Source organism: Artemia franciscana, chromosome 4 (assembly GCF_032884065.1).
Source record: "Artemia franciscana chromosome 4, ASM3288406v1, whole genome shotgun sequence".
Classification (NCBI taxonomy): Eukaryota; Metazoa; Arthropoda; class Branchiopoda; order Anostraca; family Artemiidae; genus Artemia; species Artemia franciscana.
The window spans coordinates 3433830-3448347 of NC_088866.1; the positions used below are offsets into that span (position 1 = coordinate 3433830).

General features: G+C 36.5%; 1 long non-coding RNA gene across 8 annotated transcripts in view; it reads right to left on the reverse strand.

Moving 5' to 3' along the window:
• The window catches only part of LOC136025871 (uncharacterized), a 106767-nt gene that overhangs the window by 81423 nt on the left and 10826 nt on the right, over positions 1–14518 (reverse strand). For all 8 annotated transcript variants that reach the window (XR_010617169.1, XR_010617167.1, XR_010617166.1 and 5 more), the window contains one exon: positions 5055–5323. This is a non-coding gene — a long non-coding RNA (uncharacterized LOC136025871). The remainder of the gene's footprint in view (positions 1–5054; positions 5324–14518) is intronic.

Consider the following 14518-nt stretch of genomic DNA (forward strand, 5'->3'; position numbering starts at 1 on the left):
ATTTTTCAGAAATACAGAAATATATTTTTCCCATCAAGTTTCATCCCGATCCCTCCACTGTAAGTGTTTTCCAAGATTTTAGGTTCCCCCCCCCTCCAACTCCCCCCAATGTCATCAGACCCAGTCGGGATTTAAAATAAGAGCTCTGAGACACAATATCATTCCAAATATCAAATTTCATTAAGATCCAATCACCCGCTCATAAGTTAAAAATACTTCATTTTTTCTATTTTTTCCGAATTAACCAGCCAAAGATGGTCAAATCGGGAAAACGACTATTTCTAATTTAATCTGGTCCGGTCCTTGATACGCTTGCCAAATTTCATCGTCCTAGCTTACCTGGAAGTGCCTAAAGTAGCAAAACCGGGACCGACAGACCAACAGACAGACCGACAGACCGACAGAATTGGCGACTGCTATATGTCACTTGGTTAATACCAAGTGCCATAAAAAACAAGAGCTAAGAGCTCTTATGGCACTTATGATGAGGCAAGAAGAGCTAAGAGCCAAGAGCTAATATGGTATGAGCTCCAACAAAATTCTAAGGATCAAAAGATTGATTTAAAAGGAAAATCAGAGGCTTAATGCCGGTCAAGATTTAAAAAAAAGAGCTCTGAGTCACGATGTGCTTCTAAATATCAAAATTCGTTAAAATCCGATCATCCACTCGTAAGTTATAAATACCTAATTTTTCCTCTCCCTTTAGCCCCCCAGATGGTCGAATCTGGGAAAACGACTTTATCAAGTCAATTTGTGCAGCTCCCTGACACACCTACCAATTTACATCGTCCTAGCACGTCCAGAAGCACCAAACTCACCAAATCACTGAGCCCCTCCCCCAACTCCCCCAAAGAGAGCGAATCCAGTACGGTTACGTCAAACACGGATCAAGGAGATTTGCTTATTCTATCCACCAAGCTTCATCCCAATTCCTCCACTCTAAGCGTTTTCCAAGATTTCCCCCTCCAACTCCCCCCAATGTCAACAGGTCTGGTCGAGAATTGAAATAAGAGCTCAGAGACATGAATTCCTTCTAAATAAAAATTTCATTAAGATCCGGTCACGTGTTCTTAAAATAAAAATACCTCAATTTTTCTAATTTTTCCAAATTAACACCCCCCAGCTCCTCCAAAGAGAACGGATCCGTTCCAATTATGTCAATCACGTATCTAGAACGTGTGCATATTCTTCCCTTCAAGTTTCATCCCGATCTCTCCACTCTAAGCGTTTTCCAAGATTTATGTTTCCCTCCTCCAACCCCCTATATCCCCTGATCCAATTCGAGTCGAAAATGGAGCATCTGAGACATAAGATCCTTTTATACATATATCAAGTTTCATTAAGATCCGATCACCTATTCGTAAGATAAAAATACCCCGATTTTCACGTTTTCCAAGAATTCCGGTTTCCCCCTCCAACTCCCCCCAATGTCACAGGATCTGGTTGGAATTTAAAATTAGAGCTGTAAAGCACAAGATCCTTCTAAATATCAAATTTCATTAAGATCTGGTCACCCGTTCGTAAGTTAAAAACGCCATATTTTTCCGAATTACCCCCCCCCCCCCCAATTCCACCAAAGAAAGCAGATCTGCTCCGGTTATGTCAGTCACGTATCTTAGACAGGTTTCTATTCTTCCCATCCAGTTTCGTCCTGATCTCTCCGCTTTAAGTATTTTCTAAGATTTCCGGCCCCCCCCCCAATGACGCTGGATCCGGTTGAGATTTAAAATGAGAGATCTGAGTTACGAAGGCCTTCTAAATATGAAGTTTCATGAAGATCCGATCACTCCTTCGTAAGTTAAAAATACGTCATTTTTTCTAATTTTTCAGAATTAGCCCTACCCACCCCCCAATAGAGCGGACCCGTTCCGGTTATGTCAATCATGTATCTAGGACTTGTGCTTATTTTTTCCATCAAGTTTCATCCCGATCCCTCCACTCTAAGTGTTTTCCAAGATTTTAGGTTTTCCCCTCCATATCCCCCCCCCCAAATGTCACCAGATCCAGTCGGGATTTAAAATAACAGCTCTGTCACACGATATCCTTCCAAAAATCAAATTTCATTACGATCTGATCAACCGTTCGTAAGTTAAAAATACTTCATTTTTTCAATTTTTTCCGAATTAACGGGCCACCCACTCCCCCCCCCCCCAGATGGTCAAATCGGGAAAACAACTATTCCTAATTTAATCTGGTCCGGTCCCTGATACGTCTGCCAAATTGCATCGTCCTTGCTTACCTGGAAGTGCCTAAAGTAGCAAAACCGGGACCGACAGAATTTGCGATTGCTATGTCACTTGGTTCATACCAAGTGCCATAAAACACCCTGCTTTACAAAAAAGCAAACCCAAAAAAAAAAACAGCCAAAAAAAGTAATGGTATAAATTTCTTCACCTTAATGTCATAGCAAGACTGGAAAACAAATTTTTGACATCAAGAAGAAGTGAATATTTTGCTTTTCAGCCACGTTGTGACAGCACAATCCTGAAATTTCATTTCGACAACCTAGGGAAGTTAGGATTTTAAATTTCCCCTACTTGTTCATACAAAATGCAGATTTTCACCTCCCAGTTGGCTTTTGTGGTAATAAGGACAGATTCCTTTGATAAACCTAAATATAACTAAATACTTTTCAGCGGTATGCGACATTAGTAAAATCTAACAGAGACCGCACAAAGTAACTAAACCTTGTCTCAAACTTTTCTGTAGAAAGAAACAGTCTTAATAATAAAAAGCTTTTTAAAACCTCAACAATTAAAAACCAATTGCAAAAAAAAATAACTTTCGTCCCAAACCAGAGCAAACGGTCCCAACCACAAATCCACCACCTCTTCAATGGGGGAGGTATACACCTCGCCCCCCTGGATCTGAGGTCCCTTACTCATAACGTATCCAAAAATTTTTTTGAGAGATTAAAGGCTCGGAGAGAACAAGTAAAGGCTGAAATAAATGAGGTATAAAAACAGAAAAAGTTGACTATTAAAGGGGTTCAACACCCACAACTGTGCCTCCCACACATTGCGCCCACCCCAAATACACGAGCTGGTTATTTGTACAATACCGACACACGAAAGGCAACAGCAATGGACGGACATAGGGAGATACGGCATATCAACTGCAATTCCGGTAAATAAAGGCGAGAATTCATAATTGACAAAGGGGGAAGTTGGCATACTAATCAATTCCTATTCTTGTGTGTTTTTTTTCGATATGCTATTTCAGTTGGTTAATAATTTATCCCAACCCTACCCAGCCTAATGGTCCCATGTTTAGCCCAAACGATACGTAGAAACTAAAAGAAAAGACTAGAGCAATAAAAAAATCATAATTGAAAAAACTTGGGAATAGATGCTAAAATATTATCAGTGACAAGACAACATCCATTTGGTTTTTGGTATATTAATTTTGTGTAAGCCTTTAGTTGAGAGGAGGGCAAATTGTCTTTTTTTAAAATCTTTAAAGAAAAACCAGGGGGGTGAATGTTCAGATTTGCAGTGATAAGACAACATCCGTTTTGTTTTTGAAAAATTAATTTTTTTAATTTTACCAATAAAGAAGTTTTTCATAGAAAAGTAGAGCTATATTACAAAAAAACGAGAAGAAATTAAGTTAAATAGCAATTTAAGCTTTACACCAACATAAACCATGCGCTTAACAAATTTAAATTCGATTCGTATGTTTTTATTTGTCAAAACAGAAGAAAAAATGAAAATAATCACATTAAGCAAAATTACTGGGAAGTAATAAACAATATGGACTGATAGTTTAGTATATATTGACATCAGTTCCTCATAGCTTTGGCAACTTTGGATTTATGAGCGTTATAAAACGTTCAAAATATATCTAGTTTTCGGTAAATTGCAAATTCTACAAATGCATCTTTTTCATTCTTGATACACATAGTAGCTTTGATTTTGTTCAGCCACAGTCTCACTATTAGATGAAAAGTTTCTACTTAATATTTCTTGGTTTCTACCTATTTCTATTATTATAATTACTACTAGTTTTTTTTTTTACTGTATACTAGAGTTTATTTCATATGTACTGTTTGATTTAGGGTATTATTTATGGTTCTTTTAGTGCTCTATTATTGTGCTGTATGGCCCATAACAAGCAAAGCTTCTTGTGCCGAATAACTTTTTCATGTATGTAAGTGTTTTAGTATTTCAAAAATGATGATAATTGATGATTAATGAGTATTCTTAGAAGTTCCTGAGATACACCAAACACAACTTTTCGAAAACCACGATAAACATATTGCCTTATTACAACAACAAAAGAGAGAATAATGAGGGCTTTTTTCCCAAGACAGTGAACCAACAAAACCTATTTGAATATTTCGGCCCTATATCTAAGGGCCGTCTTCAGCAAAGAAAAAATAAAAAACAATAAAACACTTACAATAAAAGTTCTCAGTTAAAAATCCATTTTTTATGTTAAAATAGCCTTGGCATCATTACTTCTTAACGAAAAGTTTAGCCAAGACTGTCTGATAAAAGCTAACATTTTACAAGATAAAAAGGTTCATTCATTTCACTAACTGTATTTATTAAAAATTGGAATGATTTCTTATTGCGATATTTGCCTTCTCTGCTGCTAATCTGATAGTTCTTTTGATATTGGGCTTGTTTTTGTTCGTTCCTATTTTTGTTTTATTTTGAATTAGATTATTTTCTATAATTAATTTTGTGTACATAAGAACTAAGTTCAATATCCATAGAAGTTACTGAGTGCGGCGGATATGCATTTTTGACAACCGTGATGTATATAATGTCTACATTTAGTAGAACATCTGTTTCAAAACTCGATGAAATTTTCAGATACCTTTAGCCATTCCCGGTATCACAAACCGACCTGTGATACAGAGCTGGGACAAAAAGCGTCTTCAGAAATTGTTCGGTGGTCTAATTATCATACCAAAAAAGTTTCAATTTAATACCCTTAAAAATTCCTAAATATTACAAATATGACCTCTTGGCAACCTGGATGCACATAGTGTGTCTTTTGATTGAGTTAAATTTTTGCCTAAATATTCCCGGAAAGTTCAAACTTACTTTCATTAGCCGCTCCTAAGGTTTCACAAAAGCCAATTTGAACACCTGGAGGTACACAATGCCTTTTAATTTAGTCCAGTATGTCTAGAATATTCCACGAAAATTTCAAAGTGATACCTTCAACCACTTCTGAGATAATAGCAGACATTTCGACAAGCTTCTCCAGCAAGCTTCCTCCTCCTCCTTTAGATTTAGCACTGCTGGTCTTAATTTAAAGAAATGAATGGATCCACTATCGAAGAGGGCAGAGGTGCATCAACAAGTAAACCCTAAAATGGAGAGCCTACTTAGAAATGAGTAAGTAAAAATATTTGAGATTCAGTAGCAACGGAAATCAAAATGGCGGAGATAAGAAACGATACCTAAAAGCTGTACCAATTGCATGCTGAGGCCATTTCCAGAAAGCGAGAAGAGTGTCTCACTTTAAAAAAGCAGACCAGAAATATATTAGTGATAGGATGATGAGGATTGACTGATGGTGAACATACTTTAAGTCCGGTGAAAGTATGTTCACCATCACTATATATATTCTCACTATATATATTCATTATTCAGCAAGACTGTACTCTATATATATTCTGTATTTCTGTATACACTCTGATGTATTTTTAATAACGCACAATTACTGTTAGGTTTTTTCCTTACTAAATTGATTAATTAAATTGATTACAGTCTTTTCTAAAGTGATTGTAACTTTTCCCCGTAACTTAATGAGTCAATTTACTAATAGTCACTAGCTAATTATATTTTCACAATGTTTTTCTTTTCTTTAGATTAAATGAGCATGAATCAAAAGAAAATCCAAATTAATATAAAAATTTTAAACATAAGATGCAGTTTTATGTATAAATTACTACTTTGAAAAAAAAATAAAAGAATTTCACAATCCTGAATTTTGAAAATTGGTGAATAGAAACCTAAAACTTGCATCAAATTACAGCGGTCTATAAAAAAAACTGAAACTTGTGTCAAATTTCATTAAAAATAGGAAATACAAATGACAGGAAATATAAACACAAATGAAAGGAAATACAATAATTTGATAAGAAATATAAATACCTGACACAAACAAGGAAATATAATATGGAAAACGAGGGTGATTTTGAGGTTTTTCTTAAAACAAAGAGAGAAGATAATAGCAGATATTTCGACAAGCTTCTCCAGCAAGCTTGATAAGAAGCGGAGATAAGAAACGATACCTAAAAGCTGTACCATTTGCATGCTGAGGCCATTTCCAGAAAGCAAGAAGAGTGTCTCACTTTAAAAAAGCAGACCAGAAATACATTAGTGATAAGATGATGAGGATTGACTGATGGTGAACATACTTTAAGTCCGTTCAGTCTGCAGACACTACGGATGAATTGGTCTTGGCGTCTAACATCACCTACTTCCCTCGCCCCGTAACCGTTCAAGGCCTTCAAGATCATATGGGGTAATGAACGTGGACCATACGACTCGTCAGGAGCAGTAAATTACCTAGCAAAGACTCAGTACTTCGTGAAAAGTTGTAATTGCCTTTTGAGTTTGATCTTAAACTTGGATAAAACAGTAAACGAGATGGAAGTCTGCTTTTCTCACAAGCCTGAAGTTTTTAGCTAATTCTCTACGTACATTTTTTTTGTTGAGGGGGGGGGGATGAACAAACTCGAAGAATTTAGGTGTGTTTTCTTCTTCTCATGATTGAACTACGCCTTCTTGCAAATCCAAGTTTTCTCCCAAGACTCTATTTCTGTAGTTTTATTCATTTACTCTTTTTAGTACAGAGTATACTACTGCTCATGTTTTTCTAGAAGCCCCTTCTCCCAAATTTTTCGTTAGAGTCACAAAGAGCCTTTATTTCTCAATATCAATTAAAATAAATTAGAGGGGCAATGAAAAACCAGGTTTTAACAAGACTGTACTTGCTTGTAGGGCGTCTCTATATATTCTGCATGTGTGTGTATAATCTGATATATTTTAATAGCCCATAATTACCGTTGTAGGTTTGTTTTTTTTCTATATTGATCCATTGACTGATTACTATATTTTTTAAAGTGATTGAAACTTTTCCCCTAACTTAACGAGTTAGTTTTGCTAATAATCAATAGCCTTGAATCTATTTTATCCATCTACCAAATTATATTTTCACAATTTGTTCTGCAGTTTTTTTTTGTTTTTTTTTTATTTAAGTTGTATGAATGATAAGAAAATCCAAATTAATATCATAAAGTTGACGCATAAAATGCAGGGTTTTGTTGAAATTACTATTTTGAAAAAAAAAGAATTTCACCATCCTAATTTAGGTAGAGACCTGCGTCAAATTGCAGTGCGTAGACTTTAATTTCATAAGAAATGCATGCACTTCTAGAAATACAAGGTTTTTGCACAAAAAAAATGTTTGTTTTTTTTAACTAAAAAAAAATCTATGACGTACGACAACAAACAAAGAATTATTATCTAGAAATTGAAAGATATTTCTAGCCAATGGGCAAACGAAGAGAGAATATAAAAACAGATATTTTGACAAGGATCTCCACCAGCCAATAGTTAGAGTAAAAAAAAACCAATAATAAACTTTTGAAGCAAACTCTCTTTTGTGGAAAATCTTCTCCGTTAGATAATTCCACTGGAAAAAAATCCATCCCTTTACGAAAAATTCCACTTGGGACCCTCCTTCATCTACAGAATATTCCCTCCGCAGAAAATTACTTAAAGAAAATTTATTAATTTGTTTCTTTTAATTCTTTTCTTTGAGCTATGTGGTTGGGTTTATACTTTCCCTAATAGGCTGAGAAACAGATTGTTTACATTAATTTGCTTGTTGATTTGAAATACGAAATTTTGGCTAATCATTCATGGGATCTTTCAAAAAACTCCTAGATATAAACAAATACACGTAAATTATTGGTTTGGTTTCCTTTACGATAAATTAACTAAAGAGTAAAATAACACCAGAATGCTAAAGGTATATTTTACAAAAGCGAGACCCAAAAATATCAAATATCTTCAATTCTATCTCTTACATTATCCCTCCATCCCTTGCCCCCTCTCGACCTCATTCCCCTTCCCCTTTGATTTAAAGCCTCTATTAGTAAATTTATTTCTTAACCTTTCACTTGGGCCCATCTCTTAGTTCTGCACAATGCCCACATATTGCCTATGACAGAGATAAGTGTAGTTTTATCTCTTCTTTAGAAGTTGTCAAAGTATTTTCCCATTTATTTTTATATTTATATCAGTAAACTATATTATTCACTCTAAGAAATCACTCTTTATTTCCAAAAACAGTTCGCAGACGTTAAGTTATGATAATGTGTATCACAACTTCACATATCTTAATCACTTGGGAGTATTAGAAGATTTTGCGTCTATTAATCGCCCGGGTGAACTGTTACTTCAAAGAAAACATCACAACCTTACAATTTACATGGCATCATATTTTTTCAGTCAAGGTTCTTATGGGAGCGAGGTCCACAGACCCAGTCACTTACACACAAATATGAAAAAAACTTCGTTTTCTTAAAGAGTTAAAGAGGCTGCGTCCCAAAGTCGAACCTTAAAACGTACAGGAATTAGGAGAGGCAGTTGGGGGGCTGCCGCCCCCCAAACCCCCCGCTTTTAAAGACTTTTGTACAGGTTTCCGATGCCCCCCGCGCTTGGCTTCGGAAAGGCCCTCTTTTAATTAACAAAAAATTGAAATGAATGAATAATGGAATAACTTCGAAAAATGTTAAACACAAGAGGACAGGAGAACCATTGCGCCAAAACTAGTAATTAGTAACAATGAAGTCCCCCCACAACAAAAAACCTGTACAAAAGAGTCTTTAAAAGCGGGGGGTTTGGGGGGCGGCAGCCCCCCAACTGCCTCTCCTAATTCCTGTACGTTTTAGATTCGACCTTGGGACGCAGCCTCTTTAACTCTTTAAGAAAACGAAGTTTTTTCATATTATTTCTGTACGTTTTTCTACAATCCATGGTGGATGTAATTTAATAATTATGATAGATAGCCTAGTCTGGTACTTAGCTTCGGAAATCTAATCTTCTGCTGTAGAAGATCTCTCTCTCCTAACTTGGCCCAAGTTCAGCTGATACAATTCTATCCAAATAAATTGAGAATTTTCTCTCAAAAAAGGACAGATAGCGTTTAGGAAGTTCATTTCTGATGTGCTAGATGGCGTCTGCGTTCAGTTTGGAAAACATTTCCAATCAAGGAGAATTTCCAATTACATAATTTAATTTCTGGAATGGAGCTGGATTTTTATGATGCTTGCAGTCATTCTCGCCGTGCCGAGCTGATTATTTTGATGTACTTGAATGTTGATATTCGTAACTTTTAAGAATTTCAAAAATTAACATGGGCTCTTATGGGGAAACGGGTTTTTCTAAGCTAGAAAATCGGGGGGTTAAGATTTCCCAAAGAAACTTTTCAGGAAAATTACTCGGAGAATTCCGCGTCGAATGAGTCTTCGTACACCCTTCGTACATTCTTGTACGTTTTAAGTTTCGACTTTGGGACGCAACCTCTTTAACTCTTTAAGAAAACGAAGTTTTTTTCATATTTTGTGAAAAAAAAACCGCCCGATAAGGGACTTGAACCTTTGACCCGAGGATTAAAAGTCCCACGCTCTACCGACTGAACTAACCACCTGCATGTGTGTAAATATAACTTTTAAAAAATTTCAAATTAACATGGGCTCTTATGGAGAAATGGGTTAATTAAGTGGCTAATGCGTGGTTTCTGGAAAACAGGGAAGGAGTTATCGGATCGAGCTGAAGTTTCGCGGATAAGCTCCTGGGCCGTAGGGGACCTTAACTTGTGAATTTCAGCCTGATCAGACAACGTTAAAGGGAAGGGTGGAGTTGGGGGGTCGAAACTTTCGGGGGGTTAAGATTTTCCTACGAAACTTTCAAGGAAACTTACTCGGAGAATTCCGCATCGAATGAGTCTTCGTACACCCAGATCCGATGTCGGCTGTGACCTGTAGGCGTGGAAGAAAAAAAATAATATGGAAATTAAGTGGCTATGCATGGTTTCTGGAAAACAGGGAAGGAGTTATCGGATCGAGCTGAAATTTCGCGGATAAGCTCCTGGGCCCTAGGGGACCTTAACTTGTGAATTTCAGTCTTCTCTGTTTGCTCGTCTTCCTCCGTGTTTTTTTTTCTGAAGTGTTACTTTTTTATATATGAAAAATAGTAACGTCTGATCAAGATCGTTTTATTCTTCAGGATTATTTATCGAAAGGTATTGCTGGTGATGATGGTATAACGAGTGTTGAGCTAAAGCATATGAGGGAAAGTGATTATATTCGGCTACCATATAATCAAGATATAAATGAAAGGAGTCTGCGACTATGTTCTTGGAATGTCCACGTAACTACGAGTTACCTAGATATTTTAGAATTAATTGATCAATTTTCTTCTTCTCTTGATATCCTTGGATTATGTGAAACATTTCTTAGCTCAAACCAGTCGATCTCTCTGTATTCATTTCCAGGTTATGATCTTCGTATCAAGAACCGAGTATTGATGGGTCGTGGTGGTGTTGGTTTTCTTGTAAATAATGGGTTGAATTATCAGGAAAGGGATGATGTTAGTATATGGATGGAAGGTAAGGTTGAAGTTTTTTCAATTGAAATTGAATTTGATGGGAAAAAGAATATAATTGGTATGGTGTATAATCCACCCAGTGCTCCCTTGGATGATTTCGTGGGAGGAATGAGTCAGCTGATATCGAAAGTACCGTCTGGAGTAAGTCATATTGTTATGGGTGATTTTAACTTTAACCTGTTGGATTTATCTAGTCATAATGTTGATTTTTTTTAAATTTTATGATATCGAATGATCTATACCCACTTGTGAGTGTACCTACAAGAATAACTGGACAGAGTTCAACCCTAATAGATAACATTTTCGTTCGTTCTGCTGATTTGAAGCTTTGTTATGCTGATGTGACTTTTCCTGGTTCTGACCATCTTCCTTTGGTTGGTGTTTTGAAGTGTCAATTAGGTAGATCCAATAAAAAGAAAATAAAGACAAGGTTGATGAAAAAAGAGAATCTTCAAAAGTTTGTGAAGGAAGTTAGTGTCATCGATTGGACCCCTGTATTTTCTGAAGAAGAGTCCCCTACGAGAGCACTTGATAATCTAATGACTATTATTTTACCTATTTATGATACAGAGTGTCCCATTAAGGTAATGGGACCCCCGTGAAACAGGATCCCCGTAAGCCATGGATAACAAGTGAAATATTGGAAGAGAGGAAGCGAAGGATTGAGCTTTATCAAGTATATCTAGATGATAAAAGTGATGCTTCGTTTCACTTGTTTAAAAAGCAACGCAATTTAGTGAACAAATTATGTCGCAAAGCTATGGCTGAATATTATGATTTAAAGTTTTCAAATAGTAAAGGAAATATGAAAGAAACCTGGAAACTGATTAAAGAAGTGACTGGTGGGAATGCTGATACGGGCAGGGATTAAGTACAACTTGAGGGCTTTGCCCGTGAAGATAAAAGTGGAATTGTAAATAAATTTGGTAGTTTTTTCTCTAATATTGGTTGTGAAGTGCAAAATAGTGTAAAAAACAGATGTCAACAGGTTCAAGAACATATCATATGTGATAATAGAGGTGAGAGTTTTGAAATAGCGTTTGATCCGTGTACACGTGATGAACTACTTAAAATAGTTAAATCTCTTAAATCAAATTCTGCTGGAGTAGACGGTTTATCTCTTCGAGCGTTTAAAGCAATAATGCATGATATACTACCATGCCTGCTCTTCATCATTAATCTGTCACTTGAAAAGGGCAGTTTTCCTGATCAGCTAAAAGTTGCGAAAGTGATACCACTTCATAAAGGTTACCCTAAAAAGGAAATTGAGAATTGGAGACCTATTTCTATTCTTCCATTGTTTTCTAAACTACAAGAAAAAGTGGTTCATAATCGTCTATATGGCTTCTTACAGTCTAATAGTTTACTGAGTGAGACCCAATTCGGATTTCGCAAAGGGCACTCGATGACGAATGCTCTGCAACATCTCGTGGAATCAGTGAATAGTGGTATAAATAGAGGTGAAACACCATTCGTATACTCGTGGAATCAGTGAATAGTGGTATAGAGGTGAAAACACCATTCGTGATATTCGTACAGCATTCGATACAGTTGATTTTCAAACGCTAATAAGTCAGTTGGAGTCGTTAGGTGTCCGAGGAAAGTGCCTGAAATGGTTTGAAAGCTATCTAACAGAAAGATCTCTTAAAGTAGTCTTGAGTGATGTGAACTCAGCAGCATTTCCAGTGATTTGTGGAGTACCAAAAGGTTCAGTGCTGGGTCCGCTTCTTTACCTTATCCATGTTGATCTCATGCGTTTTTATCTGAAAGATGTGTGTCTTACCTCGTTTGCTGATGATACCGTTTTAGCTGTGTTTGCCTCATCTGTGGAGGAGCTGGTGAGAAAAGCGAATCTTGCACTGGAAAGGCTAGAGGTCTTTACCTCATTAAGTCTACTGTGCGTAAATGTGCGCAAGACATTTTTAATGACGTTCTGCAGAGTTGGTACACCGCTAGATGTGTATGGACTCGTAACTTTATGTGGTAAACCAATTCAGCAAGTTGATCATCGCCCGTGGGGTTGGCATACTTCGTCGTCTGCAGCACTTTCTCCCACAGAGGATATTTCTAACTATATATTATTCGTTGGTTTATCCATATATCTCCTACGGCTGCCTCATATGGAGCAGTAACTTCTTATCCAACTATAGAAGAGTGCAAATTCTACAAAATAAAGCTGTTAGAACAATAGGTAGATATGTCCAGGATGTGCATTACACCTGTGCTTGCTTTACGTCGCTGAAGCTCCTTAATGTCGGTCAGATAAGAGATTACCAGGCTGCTGTATTTGTGTTTCAGTGTATGAATGGCCTAGCCCCGGATGTCTTTAAGAGTTTTTACCAAACAAATATGACTGCATAATTATGGAACAAGGCATAGTAGTGATATCGTTGAGGATTTACGTCATTGTACCCGGTCTTCATTCTCATTTAAACACCTGGGTACAAGTGTAGGGAATGAACTACCAGTGAGCATTAGGGCGGCGGAACACGTACCTCTGTTTAAAAAGAAATTAAAAGATTATTTTTTGGGGGATAAATGTTGAATTCAACTATGGATGGTAGGGTGATTAGGTGAAGAAGGGTGGGTTCGGGAGGTAAGCGAGGGGCTAGGGAGGTAAGGGTGGGCTAGGGAAGTACAGGTGGGCTAGAGAGGTAAGGGTGGGCAGGAGGGTAAGGTGGGGTTGGGAGGAATGAGAGGGGGAGGGAGAGTTGTGTATTAATGAGTAAGAGAGATTAGATTTGTTATTATAGGTAAGTAGATATGTGGACTTTCGCGCGAATACAAACTCTCATAGGTTTTCACCAGCGCGAAAGTGTTGTATTTTATTTATTTATTTGTGAATGTTGAAATAAAAACTTGAACTTGAGGAAGAAAAAAAAACTTGGAACTTGAGGAAGAAAAAAAAACTTGAACTTGAATACTTTACAACACAAATTGTTCTAACGGTTTTTCGAAATAATAGAAAATCTATTACATTCAGAGTATATATTTTCACATTAAGGAGGAAAGGGTTGTAAACTTCATTTCTGTTGTTTATGATTTCCTTAGTCTATACTCTTTTTCAATAATAGTCGTTAATATAATATTTGTTCAACATAATAGTCGTTACGCTGACAGTGTACCCCCTACTCCTGATAAACCCATTTATTGCCTATATGAAACATTTTTCTTTTATTATTTTTTTTTTCATTGTTTAGTCCGTTGTAATTGCGGTTGTGCTAAGTGGCCTCAAATATATCCAGTTTAGCATGAGTGTCTGTGTTGAATATTGAAAAAAAAGAGTATATATTTGAGAAGTTAGATCTAGAGCAAAATCTTAGGGGAAGGAGGGTAATATGACAAGGGCGCTAATAACTGACAATTTTATTTTTAAAAAGTTTGAATAACAAAACAAAAAGTCAAAGAATGAGTGTACCATGAAAAATTTCTTTCCCCTACGAAAATAATGTAAAGTGGAATGATATAACTAATGATAGAATTAATACATTTTTAAAGGGTTAATATGTGCCACCAATTTTAAATTTCACATTATTTGATAATAATGAATTCCATAATAACCTTATATGCGCTCAGGGCACAATTTACAGCCCTTCCCCCTAAGCTCTGGGGGACGAGGGGGAGAGGTGTCGAACCCAGAGGCATTGTTAAGACACGTGGACAAGTGTGCACAAAAGGGCTCTCTCATAGTTTGGATCTGTTAATTTGGAGGGGCAATCCATTAGGGGGGAAGGCTAGTTGCCTTCTGATCACTTCTGACTCTAAAAAATAAAACTAGAGCCTTTAATATCCAATCAAATCAGCCTCTTCCAAAGCTGATACAACCATTTCTTCAAAAATAACCTTAAATACCCCCAGGACACAACTTACGACCCTTG